This window comes from Microchirus variegatus (genome assembly GCF_963457635.1).
Source record: "Microchirus variegatus genome assembly, chromosome: 12".
Classification (NCBI taxonomy): Eukaryota; Metazoa; Chordata; class Actinopteri; order Pleuronectiformes; family Soleidae; genus Microchirus; species Microchirus variegatus.
The window spans coordinates 14,041,227-14,049,331 of NC_139813.1; positions in this window are offsets into that span (position 1 = coordinate 14,041,227).

Here is an 8,105-nt window from a genome sequence, read left to right on the forward strand (position 1 = left end):
TTGAATATTTTGTGCATAGATTCTAAACGTTCTTGGAAAAATTCACATTAAACAACAGTGTTGGTGAAGATGATGACGAAATTAAGAAGAAATAAGGAATAAGAAGGCAACGTTATTAGATGCAAACTTAGAGACGTCAACTGTCTTAATACAACAGCAAGTCACAAGATGAATGCATTTAACTGACCGTGGACAGATTAAACGTCCGATTTTGATCTCTTTTGTTCATATATGCATTTACTCTTGGTGTGTCTTAAAGCCTTATGGAATCAGAAGACTGTCCCACTTCCCATGGACCGTGGGAAGTGGGTATCAGAGTTTGTATCTGCCGTCAACAGGAGACAGATTGTGTTGTTATTTGTTAAAAGTGAAGTGGAGAAATATGTTTTGAAGTCACACGTGTACAATCACGGTCACACACACACACGCACACACACACACACACACACACACACACACACACACACACACACACACACACACACACACACACACACACACACACAGACCTCTTACATATATAACCACATCCAGATTACAGAAGCCTCAGTAATTGGCTTATAGTGTGAGGCAGTGTGGAGATTTAACATCCACCGAGGGGGAGGAGCAAACAGCATTAATGTGCTGTAAAGCAACAAACAACTTTTGAAACCTTTTTTTTACAACTGGAAAATACATATTGAAATTATTTTTTGGACATAAATTGATAACAGAGAGGGATTTTAAAAGAAGGTATTTTAATCATAAACTGAAGAGAGTGGCAGTCAATCATCAAGGGTGTGTTTCAGTGAACTCACCATGAGCAGGAGCAGTATGGATCCAGCAGTCAGAGGAGCAGGTCACAACAGGAGCACAAACACAAGAGAAATATAGAGTGCATGAGAACAGGAGCATTGCTCTGGGTCTTATCCTATCAAGTACGTCAGATACAGCAGCATGCATGAGTGAGATGTAGTTGAAATTGGGGACTATGACATCATTTAATTCAATAAATATATAGGATTTTTTACAGATTTTTACCACTTTTTTGATGGGGAAAAAAGTCAGTATTCATCCAATCTGCAGATTATTTAAGTTCACAGATACAATGAAACAAACAACACGCAGGGATGTGACAGCAAACATCCTGTGCATTATACTTATTGTTGACATGCTATCATAGCGGAGGGAAACCAAGTCACGTCAGCTCATGTAATCACACGAATCATACAGTACAGAGCTAGCTAAGTGAATTAAAGCCACCTCCTCTTTGACCTTTAGCAGCGTCAGTCGGTACCACAATAATAAACAATACAGGCTGTGTAAGGGAGGACATCACTCAAAAAAATATCCCCTCACTCTCTCTATTGATTGAACTTTACAATAATCACCACTAAAGTAAGACACATTTAAACAATAGTAATGGCTCCATAATCCATAATCTGTAATACAAACCAAGTAAAAAAGCATGTACCTGATTATCAAAGGTCCCACGAGTCTTGACTCTGCACCCAGTCAACCTGTCCTGATCTATTTCTCTTTGCTCTATTCTGTGCTACATCTCTCCTCTATGCAATTGCTCGTTCCAGTGATCACTTTTGCCTTTATCGTAACTTCAGACCTTCAACCTCAAGTCGAGAATCCTCCAGAATCTCTCAGAAACAGCGTCCTGCAGCCAAAGAGGTTAGCTGTTCGCTTTCCCCATCCAGGGCACGAGATCAAGCCAGTGCAGAGTCTCTGGAGGATTAGCAGCGAGTCCTTCTGAACAGGAATTACTCTGACATAACCATCTGGACAGCAAAACACTGCGCACTAGCACATCCTTCAACACTCAAACCTTACTGTATATCCTTGTGGAAAGATTGTAAATGATGTTCAACTCCTCACATCAACAAGTGAGATAATCCATGTTAAATTTCCTCAGGGGTCAGGAGTCAGGACAGACTGGACACTACAGTAACTTAACATAATGAGATGGCTCTGCCCAGAACAATAGACAAGAAAAGAAACTGCACTCCACGACACAATTTTGTTATCTTGACTAAACCTTTCGCTGTGCTGCTTTTTGAAGAATCAGAATCAGAATCATGTATTAATCGCTGTGAAAAATGTGTGGTCACACAGTTGCTCCATGCCAGATTTAGAGACATACAGTTACAAAAAAGGAAGGAAAGTACCAAATATTACAAAAACATAGAAGTAATTATTTATATCATATGTGAAAAGTAAGTAAAAATCGAATAAATGGCCCCCTTATTAAGCACAATAAAACATTATCAATATGATAAATAAGAACACATTGTGCAGAATAAAGCTTCAGTTCAAGTTAAACATGCTTTTTTGTTTTTAATTTGCAATCAATCTGACATTTATGGATGTTGTGGTCAAAAATTCAAAGATTTTACAGCAGGATCAAAATATTATATTGTATATGTTATGCTGTACATTGTGTTACAGGAAGGCACATCATTATGAAATCCACCACATATCCCACTATTCATTATACTAACATACTGTATTTGTGCTGAGAGGTAAAGTCCAAAATCTTCAACAAACCTAATGTTTGTGCTACTTTTTCATCGTATTTGGCAGTGAGATTGAACAATATTCCCACATTGTGCATACAGTCAATTCAAAACACACACACAAACACACCCATGCTCACTAATAATAACACACACATCACACTGCAATTTACCTGACAACCAGCTGGAGCACGCTGATTCACTGATCCGAGTCGCTCTCTGTCGTGTCTCGTCTCATGTCAAACAAAAGCCGAGGCAATGGACAAACACACAAAGCTCCCGTTTTTCGATCTGTTTGTTTTCTACCACGTCAACCACGAGCTGTCCGACCTCTTCTGTACACTTCTTATTGTGTTGTAACTCTACACGTCAGCGTCAGGTGTCAGGTGAAGAGGGGAGGAGGAGGAAGGAGGCAAGAGAAGGAAGTTTTGAACCTGGCAGACTTATTTATAGATCATTTTTACATTCACACAAAGGTAGATTTAAGGTGCAGTAAAGGAGCATTTCAAAACATGTTTTAGAACAACACAGAGACAGAAGTGGGAGACGAAAATGACTATATTAATATATTGTGAGAAGAAGAAGACAAGAAATAGAGAGAGGCATCATTATCTTAGCACTGATAGGATAACAATATGTTGTTATTGCACATTTTATTTAACGTTTCAGCTTTGTTTGTGCGTTTGTGCATGTGTGTGAACTTTTCCAAGTGTGTCTCAAACAGGTAACTACATGTGTGGCACCTTTCATCCACTCATACCCACAAATGATCAACTGACACGCTGTGAATAGTTGTGGATGTTGTGAACTTTAAAAATGCCAAATATGTCAAGATGTCTTTTAGAATTCACAGAGAAACGTGATGCACTTGCAATAAAAACAGGAGTGTGGAATGAACACGCTCCACCAGTTTTAGTAGGAAAAGATTCACTTTTACTCCACCACATTTTCCTCAAACTGTCTTTGTTACTGCCAAATAAAACCAGAAGAAGGAGAGAGTTGGTAATGGTCTGTATTTATATAGAGCTTTTCTAGTCTTGATGAGCTGCTTTACACTACAGTTTTTACCATTCACCCATGCACACGCTGCAAAATGGGGTTCAGTGTCTTGCTCAAGGACACGTATGGACGAGCAGAGCCAGGAATTGGAGCCACAACCTTCCAGTTGAAAGACAACTCAACCTACCACTGATCCACCATGGCTCAATTCTACCTCCTCACTTTTTAAAAAAAATACTTTTACTTCTAATACTTAAGTACATTTTATATCAGAAAATAACTTTTGATACTTAAATACAGTAAATGTCATATACTTTAAGTCATTTTCTGGTAAGATACTTTTACTCAACAACCCAAGTTACATACTGCAGCTTTAAAGTTAATAGTGATGTACAGTTTTTTCCCCACTGTTGCCTTCTGTTCTTCCAGCAAAGTAGTACAATATGGTTCAAGAATCTTTATCACTGTAAAAAAAACTAAAGAGAAGAATAAACAAAAAAAAATATGTTTACATCTAAAACTTAAGTTTAAAGCGGAACTAGACCGGAAGTTCCTATTATCGCTGTTTTTTTTGGTGTGTATCTGCGTCATTACCTTGTTTATGAAGCCTGACAGAGTCTTCTGACTCTGGGTCTGACTCCGGTTTAAAGTCATAAAGGGACTGCGGCGGGGAGTCGTGGAGAAGCTATTTTTAAACACTGTTAAAACAATGGTTTGATAATGAGGAGCAGTGCATCCGCCGTTCCAGAGGGGGGCGCTGCGCTTCTGAGAACGGATGTGCTGGATAGTACTGGCCAATCACAAGACTCTGTCTTCTGGGGGTGAAAGTTCACTCTGAAATATCGCGGCTGAAGAAGAGTGTCAGAAAAGAGGATTTCTATCGGCTAGTTTACAGCAACTAGCACCATAAAAACAAGTTAATATATGTAAGTAGACCTCCATAACTAACATATATGTGCAACAGGACCACTCTATGTGACCTTTAAGTAAATATCATATACTTCAAGACTTTCGTTTTAAGACTTATTTTACTTATATGTGAATATTATAAAAAGTGACCTCAACTTGGACCAAAGTCATTTTCTGGTGAGATACTTGTACTTTTACCCAAGTATCTATATACTTTATACATTTCATCCACAACACAGAGAGACCACTAGAGGGCAGCAGCTCCTCTGTATATCTCACTTCAGCTTCACTTTAGCCAGTAGTGAATAATAAAAAAAAAAAACAGTATAACCTCACAGATATAGTGATATGTGTGTAATTGTTCCAGAATAAAGCTCTGAAAAAGCCAATGCTCCCCTCACATGTTACACCATGCCGTCATTCTTTCTCACCCTACTCAAAGTCAAACAGCCACGCTGATGTCTTCATGGAAACAATGTGAAGAATTTTGGTGTTTTTCAAACCAAAAGAGCAGAGAGGAAAATTCACTCCAGCTTAATACAGTGGCTGATTGTGAAGAAACAGCGTCTCCCGTCCAGACAAATGTCATAAAAGACAGCTGTTAATTAATTAAATCGTAAAAGCGGGGAAACTAATTGTACAATGTCCATTTCTGTGCTTCAATATTGCTTCAAAATATATAAAAAATAAAAGTATGACATCCCTCTAGTGGTGGCATTACACATTGCAAACAGCTGAAAAGCCCCTCCCTCTCAAATAAGGTTGTTGCAGGTGTTCTTCAGGTATGAAAACATGAGAGGCCTGAGTGTTTGGTTTGTCAGGTGTGGGCTTGATGCAAGCACGGCACAGGACCCACTCCTTATGTAAACATGAATCATGACGGTTATTAGTTTTAGATGTTTGAAATATAAGAAAATAGATTTTCTACAGCTGATACAGCTCAATCTGGACCTTTCACTTTCAAATGTTGCCAACATTACTATTTCAGTAAACAACATTTTAACTGGTATTTCTTTTTAACATTTCCTTAATTTGGAGCCTCAATTTGTTCACAAAACATTCATATATATATATTCATATATAAGGAATATATTCCTTTATTTGTCTTTTACTATGATCAGATTATATCCTGAAGGCAGCTGTGACACCATTACCAAAACATGTGGATGTACATTAATAGATATGATTAGAAACTTTGTTTTATTACAGTACACTGCAGTGCCTGTAGGAAGTATGTATTCCTATAGTGGGAGCTGAACAATATTTTTCAGTTATGCATGATAAGGAACGTAAGGAACTGGTGTGGCTGACAGTCACAACAGCTAGCTACGCTAATGCTAATCGAAAATTCTAAAATTTGCGTTGTGCCTAATGAGGTTGCACAGTGTTTGTATTATGTTAGCCCTACCCTAATGCTAATCGTAGCCTCGCTAGCTTACCTTTGGAAACAGGTTCCCCAAGTTAGGCGCAAAATAGTTGCATGCTAATGCTAAATGAATATGTGCTCCCGTATTGGTGAATGCACACTGACTTTGTTGTTTCAGTATAAGGACAGCCTCTTCACTCCCACCTCCCCGCTTCAGACAGCACAGCTGCTGCTGATGAGCCTACCTGGTTTAGCGTGATAAATCACCAAGAACTAAAATTAAAAATTTGAAAATCAACCCATATCCAAAATCTTAGGGCGATCTGACTAACGGTCAGCGAGATATGCCCGTCAAAGACAGACAGACAGACAGACAGACGCAACTTGCTTTATAGATAGATGAAGACATTTGCAGTCATATGTTTATTCCACATCATCTTACAAAGTTAGGACGCACCAGGCAGATTTTTTTCCCAGCAGCCACCTGTTGTGCAGACTCTGCCCCCACACATCACAGACAAACTTGACACGTGTGTTTTCCTGACTCAGTCTGAGACAGTGGAAAGAACTGTATCTTCTTTTATCCTCCTGGTATCTATGGTGACGAGCAAATCCCTCTCTGAGACTGAAGTTTTAATGTCTACTGTGTTCTTGTTTTTCCTCTTCTCCTGTTCCCTATCAACATCTGCAGTCCAATCTTCTGAAGAGACATTCAGGGTATTAAACATCTGAGTCATTCACCAAAAAAAAATCACCATATTTACATGCACACCTGTCGTTAACACCTCCACCACTTTCTTTTCAAACTCCTTCCTCACCTGAGTTTTAGTCTCTGTGATCGCAAAAACGGCTCCATCTGCCTTTTTCCTTTTCACTCTGCTCCCTCAAGACCACCTGACCCTGATGTAGGCGACATCCTTGAATCCTGCGTTGATTTAAAACTATGGTTATATTTTATTTCCATTTGGTTTTGAGGTGTACACACATGGCAAACCAATCAACCACACTGAAAACAAGTTACAGTTTTATTTTTATCTGGAACAAAGTTGGAAAAAGATTCAGTCCACAATATGCAGATGCTTTCAAAGTCCCTGTTTTCAATGTCTGTGAATGGAAGGTTATTTTTTTTATTTTCACTGGTGCTTGACTTCCAAACAAAGAGTAAACAATTATTTACTGATATTAATGATTAAATGTACTAAAACAAAACTACAGCACATACCATATTCACAAATTAAGCATAGGAGTATACGGTGAGACATCATGACTGGGTGAAATGCTATTAATCCTTTAATTTCAAAGTCCCATTCTTTACGACTGAAGACTCCTCTGTTTTTTTTCCCACCTGCAGACAGAACAGTTAACAAGGAATGAATGGATGAATGACTGAATGAAGCATTGTCATTACAGTCATTAAACAGTTGGCGACATCGCTCAACAAGTTGGTGTGAAGTTTGTCTTTCAAGTTCGTCTGAAGCACTTGGCACACGTTCAACCCCAAAGTCATCATGGGCTCGGGGGAATTTCCCCTGTGTGACACGTTGACAATTTTCGAACGTTAATTACAGCAAATTAGTTGTCATATGTTGTGTGTGTGTGTGTGTGTGTGTGTGTGTGTGTGTGTGTGTGTGCAAAGGTGGTGTGCAAGCTATAACAGAAACCATGGCCCTGAAAATGAAATTAAATGAAATTATGTGCATTTTAATTCACTTAATCTTAACGGTTAAATACTAAACTCTGAAAAACTAGTTTTTGGTCATCACAGAGTGCTGTGCACGCTTGCGTGCTAACTTTAATTGTCTAATAAAATATAAATGACTGTACTTTTACTTAAGTAAATAATGATATAAATGTGCACGCACTTGTACTTCATCATGTACTTCTTTTTTCATTAAAACCGCCTCAGTTGTGTTTCTCTGTCCTCTCTGTTTTATGCTTCATGCATCTATCACTTAAAATGACAACAAATAACACAATTATGAGCTTACAGTACATGTGACTATAAGCCAGTGTTGTCCTATCGTAGCAAAGGAAATCAAGCAGATTAACTTTGTATTAGTTTGATTGTCTGAGGACTCTTCCACTCACCAATCCCGTTTCCAAGAACTACGATGGCATTCACACTGAACACAAAACCCAAACGTGTACGTTGCACGTCGTCATACTGAAAACTGCATTTTTTTGTGATTAAAATAATACAATAATATTTGAGACAAAGTTTTTTCGGTTATATTTTAGTGAAGATTTTACTGCCTACTAGCTCCACGTAACTTGAACCTAGGTTTCAGCTCGCTGGTAAAGAATTAATGGTTGGATGTCACTTTTAA